The 16921-nt window shown below is 38.4% G+C and overlaps 1 long non-coding RNA gene across 1 annotated transcript; it reads right to left on the bottom strand.

Moving 5' to 3' along the window:
- Window positions 1-10613: 10613 nt before the first annotated feature.
- LOC128286713 (uncharacterized) lies at window positions 10614-15727 on the bottom strand. The gene is made up of 2 exons (XR_008277349.1): window positions 15668-15727; window positions 10614-10849 (listed from the first exon to the last, which is right to left on the bottom strand). It is a non-coding gene; the product is annotated as an uncharacterized LOC128286713 (long non-coding RNA).
- Between the last annotated feature and the right edge of the window lie 1194 nt (window positions 15728-16921).

Here is a 16921-nt window from a genome sequence, read left to right as displayed (position 1 = left end):
CACGAAATTTTCACACAATCATGCAATCATATCATAAACCCCAAAATAATTATAAAACAATTATTTCTATCTCGGATTTGTGGTCACAAAACCACTATTCCGATTAGGCCCTAATTCGGGTTGTCACAATTGTCCCCCCCTTTTGAGATTTTCGTCCCCGAAAATCTTTACGTAAAGAGGTTTGGTCTTTGCTTCCTCATAGCTTCCTCGGGTTCCCACGTAGCCTCTTCTATCCCATGTCCGTGCCACAATACTTTCACTAAAGCTATACTTTTATTTCTTAACTGTTTAACCTCTCGAGCCAAAATCTTTATTGGTTTCTCCTCATAGGTCATATCCAATCGAATCTCAATTTCTGTTGGGGAAATCACATGTGAAGGATCAGAACGATAACGTCGTAACATTGATACATGAAACACGTTATGAATTCTTTCTAACTCTGCCGGTAAGGCCAATCGATATGCCACTGGTCCAGTTCTCTCAGTAATCTCGTACGACCCAATAAAACGCGGACTCAACTTGCCTTTTCGACTAAATCTCAGAATCTTTTTCCATGGTGACACCTTCAAGAACACTTTATCACCCACCTGAAATTCAATCTCTTTTCTTTTTAAATCTGCATATGATTTTTGTCGATCTGAAGTAGCTTTCAAGCAATCCCGAATTACTTTTATTTTCTCTTCGGTTTCTTTAACTACATCAACTCCATGAATCTGTTTCTCACTAAGCTCGGTCCAATATAAAGGAGTTCGACACTTATGACCATACAAGGCTTCAGATGCGGTGCCATTTGTATACTTGATTGATAACTGTTATTGTAGGCAAACTCAATCAAAGATAGATATTTCTCCCAACTACCTCCAAATTCTAAAACACAGCATCTAAGCATATCTTCGAGTACCTGGATTACTCTTTCCATTTGACCATCTGTTTGTGGATGAAATGCGGTACTAAAGTTCAATTTTGTACCCAAAGCTTCTTGTAACTTTTTCCAAAATCTCGAGGTAAATATTGGATCTCTATCTGATATTATAGACATAGGTACTCCGTGCAACTTCACAATTTCAGCAATATATAATTCGGCTAATTTATCAAGTGAGTAATCGGTACATACTGGTATAAAGTGGGCTGGCTTTGTTAATCTATCAACCACTACCCAAACAGCATCCTTCTTTTTAGGAGTTAAAGGCAAACCGGTTACAAAATCCATGGTAATCTTGTCCCATTTCCACTCGGGCACCATTACCGGTTGAAGTAATCCCGAAGGCACTTGATGTTCACTTTTACTTGTTGATGATCAAACACTTGGTTACAAATTCGAAATGTCCTTTTCATACCGCCACCAATACTGACTTCTTTAAATCATTATACATTTTGTGCTACCAGATGAAGCGATAAACACCATTGTGCGCCTCATGTAATATTTTCGAATCAATTTATCGTTTTTCAGCACACATATCCGTCTCGAAACATCAAGCAGTCATCTGGTCCAACTCGAAAATCGAGTCGTAACTCGATTCGCATTGAGTTCTCTTGATCCGCAACTCACTATCATTCTTTTGAGCATCACAAATCAAGCTGGAGAAATAACGGTTTAGCTCTCATCTCTGCTAAGATTGACCCATCATCGACAATGCTAACCCGTGTTCATGGCTCTCAAAGTAAAAAGAAATTTTTCGCTCAAGGCGCCAAGAACTACATTTGCTTTTCCGGATGATAATCAATCACTAGATCATAATCCTTTAATAATTCAAGCCATCTTCGCTATCGCAGATTCGGATCCTTTGATTCATCAAGTACTTCAAACTTTTGTGATCGGTAAAAATTCGGCATTTTTCACCGCACAAATAATGTCGCCAAATCTTCAAGGCAAAAACAACAATGCGATTCCAAATCATGTGTAGGATAGTTCTTCTCATGCGATTTTAACTGTCTCAAGCATAAGCTACCACTTTACCCTCTTGCATCAACACACATCCAAGGCACATCAATGATGCATCACTATAAATTACGAACTCCTTTCCGACTCGGTGTACTAAAATTGGTGCTTCATCAATCGTGCTTTCAACCTTTCAAAACTTTGTTGACATTTATCAGTCCATTCAAACTTAACATTCTTTTGCAACAACTTAGTCATAGGAGAGGTAATCATTGAAAATCCTTCAACAAAACGTCTATAATACCGGCTAAGCCTAAAAGCTTCTAACCTCGGATACATTCTTGGGCGGTTTCCAATCAACGATCGCAGAAATCTTGCTTGGATCCACCCGAATACCATCACCTGAGACTATATGCCCCAAAAATCCGACTTCACGAAGCCAGAACTCACTTTTACTAAACTTGGCAAACAGTTTCTTTTCTCTCAAGATCTGCAATATAGTTCTCAAGTGTTCGGCATGTTCAGACTCATCTCGAGAATAAATTAAAATGTCATCTATAAACACTACTACAAACTTATCCAAATATGGTCGGAAGATCCGATTCATTAAGTCCATAAATATAGCTGGAGCATTTGTTAAGCCGAAAGGCATCACAAGAAACTCATAATGTCCATACCTTGTCCTAAAGGCGGTTTTCGGCACATCTGACTCCTTAACTCTCAGCTGGTAGTAACCAGACCTCAAATCAATCATTGAAAACACTATGGCCCCTTTAACCGATCGAATAAATCATCAATCCTCGGCAATGGGTACTTGTTCTTTATAGTCACCTTATTGTCGACGGTAATCAATGCAAAGTTTCATTGAACCATCCTTCTTCTTCTGAATAATACAGAGCACCCTGTGGAGAGAAACTCGGTCTCACAAATCCCTTGTCATTAACTCCCGCAATCGAGCCTTCAATTCTTTTAATTCGATGAGCCATTCTATATGGAGCAATCGAGATCGGCAAGATGCGGCAACAAATCAATGGCAAAATCTATCTCTCGTTTGGAGGCAACCCTGCAATTCCTCGGAAATACATCCGAAACTCACAGACTATCAGATCGATTCAAATTTCAGTTGAGGCAACTCAATATTCATTACATAAGCGGATAAGCTTCACACCCTTTTCTCATGTATTTCGTGCGGACATGTGCGAAATCACCATAGGCAATTTATTTGATTCATCTGTTTCAACCCACGAATTTCTCCATTTTCACATTTCAACTCTAGTGTCTTTTGTTTACAATCTACCTTAGCATCATACAATGTTAACCAGTCTATTCCCAAGATAACGTCAAACTCACCAAATGGTAACAGACATCAAGTTGGCGGAAAACAGTGACCTTGAATCATTAATGGGCAATTCTTGCAAACCTTGTCAACTAGCACATATTGGCCTAAGGGTTCGACACTTTAATCGTAAACTCAATAAATTCAACAGCAACTTTTATTGGATACTAAATTCATGCAAATATAGGAATGAGTGGACCCGGATCAATCAATGCAATAACAATAGTATCATAGAGAAAATGTACCGAATGACATTGGGAGATGATGCATCTTCTAAGCACGATAGCATAAGCTCTAGCAGTGCTCTAGCTTCGATCTTGCCGTTAAATCTTTCATCACGCTTTACTACTAGTCCCACCTCCAGATTTCTCGGTGGTCTACCTCTACTAGCGGTGGTATTCATCTAGCACTCAAATCTTTCTTCTTTAACTTTCTCCGGACAATCTCTAATAAAATGCTCATGAGAACCGACTTTGAAACAAGCTCGCTCGTCCCCCAACACTCACCATAATGTTGCTCGCCACATTGTCGACACTCGGTCTTTCTAGGTCGCACATTACCCACACTTGCCACCAAGTAGCTTGAGCTTTAGACCCGAATATGCTCTACCACGATCTCTCGTGTGAATCCCCAATTGAAACTGTCTATTCGAGGGTTTGTCTCTTTGGACCTCTTTGGTTGAGATTGAAATGGCTTGCTTATCTGTCTTTTTCGACATCTCGGCCTCAATAGCAGCTTTTCTTCTTTCTTTGTTCAATTCTTGGCTTTAAGAGCTCGATCAACCAATACTACAAATTCTTTCAACTCCAAAATTCCTACAAGCACTTTAATGTCCTCATTCAGCCCATCTTCAAATCTTCTACACATAATGGCCTTGGTGGACACACATTCTCGGGCATACTTGCTGAGTCTTACAAATTCACGCTCATACTCGCTACAGACATTTTCCCCGCTTCAATTCAAGGAACTCCTTCCGCTTTTGATCAATAAATCACGACTTATGTATTTCTTTCTAAATTCTTCCTGGAAGAAATCCCAAGTAACTTTTTCTTTTGGCACCACTGCAACCAAAGTCTTCCACCGTTGGTGTCGAATCTCTCAAAAGTGATACAAAGACTCTTTAAGCATTCCTCGGGTGTACATGAGAGCTCATCAAATACACGGTAGAATTTTCAAGCCGAATTCCACTTTCTCGGGATCACCATCGACCTTTGCTCTAAACTCTTGCCCCTTGTTTTGAATCTTGTCAACCGGAGGCTTGTTCATTCTTACCAAATCTATACCTTGAGCACCACAGAGAATCGTCGAGGTATAGGAGGGGTGGAGGAGGTTGAGCATTTGGATTTGCTCGAATAAATTCAAGATACCAATTGTTCATCATTTGGAGAAAGGCATCCCGAGCCTCATCTCCTTGTCTCAATGTCTCGTGTCTATTTTCCACAGCGCGGTCCCTTGTCCGGAGCGGCGCATTACTAGCAAAGATCATCACCATAGTTCCTTCAAGATCCATTACTATATTAAAATAAAACACGTTTAGAATAATCAGAGTCACCACACTATCACAATATTTTTATGGCATGTATAGCTAGACTTTTACACACACTTTATTAGTCCGAGAACCGACTAAACCATGGCTCGATACCACTAAATGTAACACCCTTACCGTTACCGTCGCGAACAGATACAAGGTATTACCGAACATAACACATACCATTAAACATAACCGAGATATAAATATGTCATCCAATTTGTTAGTGCATCGTATAATATATGTCTTGGACAATATTAGCCAACTTTAATGGCTTGTACAAAGTAGCTGGTCGAAATCTTGTAACTAATATTTTAAACCTAGACAAATATGACATGTAACAAAATAATTAAGCCTACTATACATGCCATAATTCAAAACGTTTAGTTCAAATACCCTAAAGTATGATAGTGCGGATAGATCTTCACGATCCTTAACTCCTGAGCAAGCCGAAGGACACTATAAGACAAAAGAGAGAAACAAAGTAAGCTTATAGCTTAGTAAGTAAGTATGTAAATGCTAATTAAAGAATCTAACATGTTTACACAACAATTCAAGTATATCTACTTTAACTTCACTATTCATTCCACTTTGATTAAGCTATCTTTGCTGCGTCATATTCACTAAATAAATCATAACTCGAGTTACAAAACTCAAAATTCAAATCCATAAAATTTCCCTGAATCTAGACTCATAAATATTTTTGCTAATTTTTTTCTATAATTTTTGGTTCAGCCGATTAGTACAGTTTATTAGTTAAAGTTTCCCCTGTTACACAGCTCGACTGATCTGACCTCTGTTCACTACGAATTGAATTTCTGTCAGTAAACAATTCAAACAACCCTGAAGTCTATTTCATTTAAAACTAGTCTCAATAAGGAATTTAGGCATGTAAACTATATTTCTTAATTTGCTTTGTACAATTTTTAATGATTTTTCAAAGTTGGAACAGGGGATCACGTATTCATCCTGAGCAAGTCACATACAATTGTAAATATCTCAAAATATAGAATTCCTTTGCTTGCTCTGTTTCTTTTATATGAAAGTAGACTCATTAAACTTTAATTTCACATCTCATTCAACCTCTAATTATATTCCTCCTATTTTTGGTGATTTTTCAAAGTCACGTCACTGCTACCATCTAAAAACAGTTTTAATGCTAATTTCACTCTTTCACACATTCTTTATGCTAACCTCATTTTATCTTAGATATGTATATACCACAAATCATTTTCACCACATTTCATTCACCATAAGTGTAGGTCCAAACCACAATATCACCACAAAACCATCCCGTTGAACAATTGGATCAATCCTCGATATTTAATGGTTTCAAGACACGACCCCACCATCATACTTCGTTTAGTTCGGCTCTCTTGTACACATGGTGAACACTTAGTACCACTCATGCGACCTAACCGATTTGTCTCGTAGCTCTCTTGTCTACATGGTGTCCTTCACTTGGAATCACGCATGTGACCTAGCTACATTTATCTTTCACGTAGCTCTCTTGTCTACATGGTGTCCTTCACTTGGAATCACGCATGCGACCTAGCTACATTTATCTTTCACGTAGCTCTCTTGTCTACATGGGATACATCTCGTATCACACATGTGACCTAGCTACTACTGAGGTGTCTCGTAGCTTTCTTGTACACATGATGTGCACTCAGCATCATACATGTGACCTAGCTACGCTCCTCTATTTCATTCGATCTCTCAGAATGTTCAACCGGATCTCTCTCTCTATATTTATTTCCATTCTTCCAATAGTCGATTTATATTTTAACATCAGCTAGTATATTTATATAATAGGCTGAAATATAAGAATGTACATGAAATTATTGTAATATTTACATACAAACTTACCTTGGTGCAAAATGTGGAAATTTTGCAATTTAGTCCAAAACTTTTTCCTTCCCCGTTCGAGATCAATTCGCGTCTTTCTTGATTATGGAGCTTGAAAATTGAAGAAACCCTAGCTATGGAGAGAGGAGAATTCGACAGCAACTAAGGAGGATGATGATCAATTTTGTGTTATTTTTCCCATTTTATTTCATTTAATATCCAAATGACCAAAATGCCCTCCTTACTAAACTTTCAAAAATTCCTTTCATGTCCTAATTTTGTCCATGAACTTAAAATTGGTCAAATTGCTATTTAAGACCTCCTAATTAATATTCCAAAACAATTTCATACTAAAACTTCCGGATGCAAATTTTGCAACTTATTCGATTTAGTCCCTACTTTCAATTTAAGCACTTTAGGCATAGAATTTCATCACGAAATTTTCACACAATCATGCAATCATATCATAAACCCCAAAATAATTATAAAACAATTATTTCTATCTCGGATTTGTGGTCACAAAACCACTATTCCGATTAGGCCCTAATTCGGGTTGTCACACCTGATGAATGTTTAAAATGTGCTATATCTCTATTACGTGATTCTGCCTACTATTGGTGGAATACTTTTGTTTCCGTCGTGCAGAGAGAACGGGTTACTTGGGAATTCTTTCAAACCGAGTTCCGCAAGAAATATATCAGTCAAAGATTCATTGATCAGAAACAAAAAGAATTTCTTGAGCTTAAGCAGGGTTCTATGTCAGTTACTGATTATGAACGAAAGTTTTTCAGACTTAGTAGATACGCTCGAGAATGTGTTTCGTCCGAGGCTATCATGTGTAAATGCTTCGAGGACGGGTTGAACGAAGATATAAAATTGTATGTTGGCATTCTTGAAATTAGAGAATTTGTAGTACTTGTCAAACGAGCTTGCAAAGCCGAAGAGCTCAATAAGGAGAAAATAAAAGCTGAAGTGGAAGTAAGAGAATTTCGTAAGAGGTCTTTGGGAAAGCCCTTTCAACGATCATCGAAGAAATTTAAAAGTGATCCAGGCCGATCTAAAGACACTTTGGGCTTTTCCAGACGAGATCGTGATCGACCCCCTGTGAGTACGCGAGTCACTTCGGTTGCCAGTGTTGGAAATGATCGTCGGGACAGGACGGAGTGCTAGTATTGCGGTAAATGGCATTCGGGGAGTTGTAGATTCCATGACCGCTCCTGTTATAAGTGCGGATCAGCTGACCACTTTATCAAGGATTGCCCGAGACTGTCTGAACAGAATGTAAATCAGAGTAGGAAACCGGGTGCTACTATCGCCGAGGTAGACCATCTAAAATGCGGGAATGCTAGTGGCGGTCGAGAGGATCTAGAGATGTTACCACCAGATCTGAGGCTCGTGCTCCTGCTAGAGCTTATGCTATACGTGCACGCGAGGATGCTTTTTCGCCTGATGTTATTACCGGTACATTCACTCTCTTTGATACTGATGTGATTGCTTTGATTGACCCTGGTTCTACTCATTCTTATATATGTGAGACTTTAGCATCCAAGAAGACTTTACTGTTGAGTCTCATCGAGTTCGTTATTAGAGTGTCGAATCCCTTGAGTCATTATGTGCTTGTTGATAAGGTGTGTAAGAAATGTCCCCTAGTGATTCGAGGTTCCTGTTTTCCGGCCGATTTGATGCTTTTACCATTTGAGGAATTTGATGTTATCCTTGGGATGGATAGGTTGACCGTACATGATGCAATTGTAAATTGCAAAAGTAAGACCATCGATTTGAGATGTGCAAATAATGAGATAATCCGAGTTGAGTCTACTAATTGGAACGGATTACCAACAATAATATCCTCGATGTTAGCTCAAAATATGTGAGAAAGGGTGTGAAGCGTATCTTGCATACGCACTTGATAATAAAGAATCGTAAAAGAAACTTGAATCGGCACGATGGTTTGTGAATATCCGGATGTTTTCCTAAAGAATTACCGGGTTACCACATTCGGAGGTAGAGTTTGGCATCGAACTTGTACCGAGACTACACCGATTTCCATAGCTCCGTGATCGTATGGCATCGCGGAATTAAAGGAATTGAAAGCTCAGTTGCAAGAGTTGATGGATAGAGGTTTCGCTCGACCGAGTTTCTCACCTTGGGGTGCACCAGTATTGTTTGTGAAAAAGGACGGAACCATGAGGTTGTGCATTGACTATCGTCAGCTGAATAAAGTGACAATAAAGAATAAATATCCGTTACCGCGTATTGATGATTTGTTTGATCAACTAAAGAGAGCCTCAGTGTTTTCAAAGATAGATTTGAGATCGGGTTATTATCAGTTGCGGGTTCGAAATTCAGATATACCCAAAACCGCTTTTAGAATGAGATACGGTCACTAGTGATGCCGTTTGGACTCACTAATGCCCCTGCGGTATTTATGGATTTGATGAATCGGATCTTCAGACAGTATTTGGATCAGTTTGTAGTTGTGTTTATTGATGACATTTTGGTCTATTCGAGAGATGAAACCGAACATACTGAGCACCTGAGATTAGTGATGCAGATTTTACGGGATAAGCAGTTATATGCTAAGTTCAGTAAATGTGAGTTCTGGTTGAGAGAAGTTAGCTTTTTGGGTCATGTGGTATCTGCATCGGGTATTCGAGTTGATCCGAGCAAAATTTCAGCCATACTTAACTGGAAGCCTCCGAGAAATATTACTGAGGTTCGGAGCTTTTTGGGACTTGCCGGTTACTACAGACGGTTTGTAAAGGGTTTCTCGATGATAGCCACACCAATGACGAAACTACTTCAGAAAGATGTTAAGTTTGAATGGACAGAAAAATGTCAGAAAAGTTTCGATCAACTAAAAACTTATTTGACTGAAGCTCCAGTACTAGTGCAGCCCGAATCAGGCAAAGAGTTTGTCATTTACAATGATGCATCCTTACTTGGGTTGGGTTGTGTATTGATGCAAGAAGGTCGAGTTGTAGCTTATGCGTTGAGGCAATCGAAGCCACATGAGAAAAATTATCCAACCCATGATATCGAATTAGCTGCCATCGCATTCGCTTTGAAAATATGGCGACATTACTTATTTGGTGAGAAGTGCCATGTATTTTCGAATCACAAAAGTCTCAAATATTTGATGACTCAAAGAGATTTGAATCTGCGACAAAGAAGTTGGCTTGAGTTGTTAAAAGATTATGAGCTTGTCATTGACTATCACCCGGGAAAGGCTAATGTAACACCCCAAACCCGAGACCATCGCCGGTGTCGGACCCGAGGGTTAACAAACCAAGTTCACATGTTTTTGCCCACCAATTTGACATTTCCAGTCAGGCTGGAAAACTGAGTCACTGTCGCCTTAAAAATCATATCTCGAGTTTCAAAACTTGGAAACTGGTTTCGTAAATTTTCCCTGAATTTAGACTCATATATCCATCCATGGATTTATTTCTAGGATTTTTGGTCAGGCCAATTGGTACAGTTTATTAGTTAAAGTTACCCCTGTTACAGGGATCGACTGCTCTGACCTTCGCGCGGTATAACTTGAATATCTCTCTGTACAGGGCTTTAATGCTGGTGTCGTTTGTTTCTAATAAAACTAGACTCAAAATGGAATCTGTACATATAAGGTATATCTCCTAATTCTTTTGGATAATTTATAGTGAATTTTAAAGTTGCGACAGGGAACCCAGAAACCATTCTGGCCCTGTCTCACAATAGCTTTAATATCTCTTAACCTGTAACTCCTATGACCGTTTCGTTTCTTCCATATGAAAATAGACTCATCAAGGTTCATTTACATAGATTATTCACTATCTAATTCCATTCCTATGAATTTTGGTGATTTTTCACATTCATGCCACTGCTGCTGGCAGCATCTATTTTAAGATAGGACTTACCTATTTGGTGGTCTCCATGATTCAACTAGCCTTACCATACATAGGTTCATATATGATCATTTTAACCATGCCAATGGCTGATCATATGACCAACATTCCCATTTCCAAGCCATAGCCACATCATGACACAAAATATATACATACAACCCACAATTAGTCTAAGTTCATGCTTCCCTTTTCGAGCCATTTTCGCACGGCCGTACATACTTACATTACAACATATTTAACAAACAAGGGGTAGTCCTATACATGCCATCTCAAGTTCAACCAAAATTTATACCAAAATGGAGGCTTGATAGTGTGGATGACTTCGACTTCAACGATCCCAAATCCGATTGCCTCGAGCGAAATCTAGAAAACTAAGAGCCAAAGCAACGGGTAAGCATTTTTATGCTTAGTAAGTCTCAAGGAATATAATGAACTATAATTTACAGCAATACATTCACATAGCCAAATGCATCATTTCATTAATACACATTCTTACTTCATACTTCATCATTATATAAGTTCGCAAAGCATCAATCAATTCAATAACTGAAATTCATTAGTCGATTGAGCGAATGTTGCTCAAACACGTCGACTTTCCAATGCACATATAACGTACCTTATCCTTTGGGCTTTCCGAGTATACTAATTAAATTCATTTCAGCAACCAACACTCACCTCCAGCCCAAGATTCTTCGAATATAACCGGATATAATCACGTGCACAAATGCCTTGGTCTTAGCCCGGATAGAATAACTCATACGAATGCCTTCGGCCTTAGCCGGATATAGCCACTAGCACAATTGCCTTCGGTCTTAACCCGGATATAATTTCCAGCATAATTGTCTTCGGCTTAGCCCGATATCATTCAATTTCTCATGCACACATACATCAATAATCATTGGACATACATATTTCATTTTCGTTACTAAGGCTCAAACACAATTATAATCATTAGCATATTCGCCTTCGGGACTTAGCCCGGTGGAATTCAAATACTCATACACACATAATCAATAATCATACACATCCATATTTCATCTCACATAATTCAAGTAAGGTCACTTCTTGAGGACTTACCTCGGATGTTGTCGAACGGCTTTTTCGGCTATTCGATCACCTTTTCCTTCCCTTGTCCAATTGTGGCCCTCTTAGCTCTTGAGCTAATTCAAACAAATTCAATTTATTAAAACCTCATTGTGCTTGCTTATGGCGAATATGACAAGGATTTTAAATGGTCATATGGCCACTCTTTAGCTTGAATACACAATGGTCATGCACATTTTATACTACATCAAGCAATTCAATACAATTTATTTGAGCATCAAGGAAATGCTAAGGCCTTCAATAGGCTACCCAAGGCGAATATTCATGTACATGTTGAGGTCAATTTTGCACTTAATACCTCACAAAACAGCATGCAATCTACTAATTAATGCTTTGCACATTGTGGCCCAAAACTTATAATATAGCATCAAGCACTTATATGTGTGCTAGGTAGAATTGTGCTTGTAATTTCACAAGCATTCTTCCACATTTTCTTCTTTAAATCAATATATTCATCACTTAGTTCATAACCAAACATAATGTGCAATCATATATATGCATATATGAGCATGGCGAATTTTCAAGGTGTCCATAGCCATCCAAAACACAAATTTTAACTAACATGCAAGAAGCATGAATCATGCTCAAGAATGCATCATGGCGAATATGACAATCATGCTCCTTTTCAACTTTAATCATGATAAAACAAAGAGAAAACTCAAAATCTTACTCATGAGTAGAAAATCCATCATTGCATGCATCATCATCAAGCTTCACACTTAGCATGCAATGGCTTTATCACCATAACAACTTTGCCCAAATACCATTTCCATGGCATAACAAAGATTTGAGCCATGGCTAACATGCACATCAAGTTAGTAACCAAGTCATGCATGAAACTCCAAACACAACCTCATACATACCTTAATCTTGGTACAAGTATGGCCAAATCTCCTTCTAGTTCTCTTCTAAACCAAAAATGGAGCAAAATCCCTTTCTTCCTCCTTATGATTTTCGCCAAAAGATGAGAAAGGATGAACAATTTTTTGTTTTCTCTTCTTGGTTGCACGGCAATGGGGGAAATGCTACTCTCTCACACACATTTTTTTTCATTCTTTTCTTACCCATGCTTATTTGTTTATGATTTCTCCTAATGCCCAACAAAACATGTTTCATGACATGTTTAGCCCATATCTCTTTGTCATGGCCGCCATCACTTGTAAAAAGGGAATTTGACATGCAAGTCCATTATTTTGCATGCATGCTTTAATTAGTCATCACATATTTCCCTATCGTACTTTCAAAGTTCACTACTAAGTCCTTTCTTATAAATTAGCACCTAATTAATAAAAAATCGAGACACGAAATATTTACGCATACCAATTCCACATACAATAAGCACGGAATATAACACTTAATTATTCTTGTGACTCGGTTTCGTGGTCCCGAAACCACTCTCCGACTAGGGTCACATTCGGGGTGTCACAGCTAATGTGGTTGCGGATGCTTTAAGTCGTAAATCACTGTTTGCTTTACGAGCGATGAATGTACACTTATCCGTTCTATCCGATAATGTGTTAGTAGCAGAATTAAAGGGCAAACCATTGTTGATTCATCAAATTCGTGAAGCTCAGAAAGTCGATGATGAATTGGTTGCAAAACGGGCTGAATGTGTTTCGAATATGGAATCAGAGTTTCAAATTGATGATGACAATTGTTTGAGGTTCAGAAGTCGTTTGTGTGTTCCAAGAAATTCAGAACTTATCTCGATGATTCTGAACGAAGCTCATTGTAGCCGAATGTCAATTCACCCGGGGAGTATGAAAATGTACAACGATCTGAGACGTCAATTTTGGTGGCATGGTATGAAACGAGACATATCCGATTTTGTTTCGAAGTGTTTAATATGTCAACAAGTGAAAGCAGAACATCAAGTGCCTACAGGTTTACTTCAGCCGATCATGATACCTGAATGGAAATAGGATCGAGTCACGATGGATTTTGTATCTGGGTTGCCATTGTCAGCAAGTAAGAAAGATTCGATTTGGGTTGTTGTTGATAGACTGACTAAGTTGACTCATTTTATTCCCATACGTACGGATTATTCACTGGATAAACTAGCTAAATTGTATGTTTCTCAGATTGTAAGATTACACGGGGTACCTATTTCTATTGTGTCGGATAGAGATCCGAGGTTCACCTCAATATTTTGGAAGAAATTGCAAGAAGCTTTGGGTACCAAGTTGCATTTTAGCACCGCTTTTCATCCCCAGACTGATGGTCAATCCGAGCGGATAATCCAGATATTCGAGGATATGTTGAGATGTTGCATCCTTGAGTTTAGTGGTTCATGGGAACAGTATTTACCTTTGATTGAATTCACTTACAACAATAGTTTTCAATAAAGTATTAATGTAACACCCCAAACCCGAGACCATCGCCGGTGTCGGACCCGAGGGGTTAACAAGCCAAGTTCACATGTTTTTGCCCACCAATTTGACATTTCCAGTCAGGCTGGAAAACTGCGTCACTGTCGCCTTAAAAATCATATCTCGAGTTTCAAAACTCGGAAACTGGTTTCGTAAATTTTCCCTGAATTTAGACTCATATATCCATCCATGGTTTTATTTCTAGGATTTTTGGTCGGGCCAATTGGTACAGTTTATTAGTTAAAGTTACCCATGTTACAGGGATCGACTGCTCTGACCTTCGCGCGGTATAACTTGAATATATCTCTGTACAGGGCTTTAATACTGGTGTCGTTTGTTTCTAATGAAACTAGACTCAAAATGGAATCTGTACATATAAGGTATGTCTCCTAACTCTTTTTGGATAATTTATAGTGAATTTTTAAAGTTGCGACAGGGAACCCAGAAACCATTCTGGCCCTGTCTCACAATAGCATTAATATCTCTTAACCTGTAACTCCTATGACCATTTCGTTTCTTCCATATGAAAATAGACTCATCAAGGTTCATTTACATAGCTTATTCACTATTTAATTCCATTCCTATGGATTTTGGTGATTTTTCACATTCACGCCACTGCAGCTGGCAGCATCTGTTTTAAGGTAGGACTTACCTATTTGGTAGTCTCCATGATTCAACTAGTCTTGCCATACATAGGTTCATATATGATCATTTTAACCATGCCAATGGCTGATCATATGGCCAACATTCCCATTTCCAAGCCATAGCCACATCATGACACCAAATATATACATACAACCCACAATTAGTCTAAGTTCATGCTTCCTTTTCGAGCCATTTTCGCATGGCCGTACATACTTACATTACAACATATTTAACAAACAAGGGTAGTCCTATACATGCCATCTCAAGTTCAACCAAAATTTATACCAAAATGGAGGCTTGATAGTGTGGATGACTTGACTTCAACGATCCCAAATCCGATTGCCTCGGCGAAATCTAGAAAACCGAGAGCCAAAGCAACGGGTAAGCATTTTATGCTTAGTAAGTCTCAAGGAATATAATCAACTCTAATTACAGCAATACATTCACATAGCCAAATGCATCATTTCATTTGTACACATTCCTACTTCACACTTCATCATTATATAATTTCACAAAGTATCAATCAATTCAATAACTGAAATTCATTAGTCGATTGAGCGAATGTTGCTCAAACATGTCGACTTTCCAATACACATATTACGTACCTTATCCTTTGGGCTTTTCGAGTGTGCTAATTGAATTCATTACAGCAACCAACACTCACCTCCAGCCCAAGATTCTTCGGAATATAACCGGATATAATCACGTGCACAAATGCCTTGGTCTTAGCCGGATAAAATGTCTCGCACGAATGCCTTGGTCTTAGCCGGATGTAGCCACTAGCGCAATTGCCTTCGGGTCTTAACCCGGATATAATTTCCAGCATAATTGTCTTCGGGATTTAGCCCGGATATCATTCAATTTCCCATGAACACATACATCAATTATCATTGGACATACATAATTCATTTTCGTTACTAAGGCTCAAACGCAATTATAGTCACAAGCATATTCGCCTTCGGGACTTAGCCCGGGTAGAATTCAAATACTCATGCATACACAATCAATAATCAATACACATCCATACTTTATTTCACACAATTCAAGTACGGTCACTTCTTGAGGACTTACCTCGGATGTTGTCGAACGGCTTTTTTGGCTATTCGATCACCTTTTCCTTCCCCTTGTCCAATTGTGGTCTTCTAAGCTCTTGAGCTAATTCAAACAAATTCAATTTATTAAAACCTCATTGTGCTAGCTTTTGGCCGAATATGACAAGGAGTTTAAATGGTCATATGGCCACCCTTTAGCTTGAATACACAATGGTCATGCACATTTTATACTACATCAAGCAATTCAATACAATTTATTCGAGCATCAAGGAAATGCTAAGGCCTTCAATAGGCTACCCAAGGCCGAATATTCATGTACATGTTGAGGTCAATTTTGCACTTAATACCTCACAAAAACAGCATGCAATTTACTAATTAATGCTTTGCACATTGTGGCCCAAAACTTATAATATAGCATCAAGCACCTACATGTGTGCTAGGTCAATTGTGCTTGCAATTTCACAAGCATTCTTCCACATCTTCTTCTTTAAACCAATATATTCATCACTTAGTTCATAACCAAAACATAATGTGCAATCATATATATGCATATATGAGCATGGCAATTTCAAGGTGTCCATAGCCATCCAAAACACAAATTTTAACTAACATGCAAGAAGCATGAATCATGCTCAAGAATGCATCATGGCGAATATGACAATCATGCTTCTTTTCAACTTCAATCATGATAAAACAAAAAGAAAGCTCAAAATCTTACTCATGAGTAGACAATCCATCATTGCATGCATCATCATCAAGTTTCACACTTAGCATGCAATGGCTTTATCACCATAACAACTTTGGCCAAATGCCATTTCCATGGCATAACAAAGATTTGAGCCATGGCTAACATGCACATCAAATTAGCAACCAAAACATGCATGAAACTCCCAACACAACCTCATACATACCTTACTCTTGATGCAAATTTAGCCAAATCACCTTCTAGATCTCTTCTAAACAAAGGAAATGAAGCAAAAATCTCTTCTTCCTCTTAGTATTTTTGGCCAAAAAGGAGAGAACAAGGATGAACAAATTTTTTTGTTTTCTCTTCTTGGTTGCACGGCAATGGGGGGAATGCTACTCTCTCACACACATTTTTTTTTCATTCTTTTCTTACCCATGCTTATTTGTTTATTATTTCTCCCTAATGCCCAACAAAACATGTTTCATGACATGTTTAGCCCATATCTCTTTGTCATGGCCGCCATCACTTGTAAAAGGGAATTTGACATGCAAGTCCATTATTTTGCATGCATGCTTTAATTAGTCA

Source organism: Gossypium arboreum, chromosome 2, assembly GCF_025698485.1.
Source record: "Gossypium arboreum isolate Shixiya-1 chromosome 2, ASM2569848v2, whole genome shotgun sequence".
Taxonomy (NCBI): domain Eukaryota; kingdom Viridiplantae; phylum Streptophyta; class Magnoliopsida; order Malvales; family Malvaceae; genus Gossypium; species Gossypium arboreum.
The sequence above is the reverse complement of the archived record's forward strand: the minus strand, read 5'-3'. Positions and strand labels throughout refer to the sequence as shown.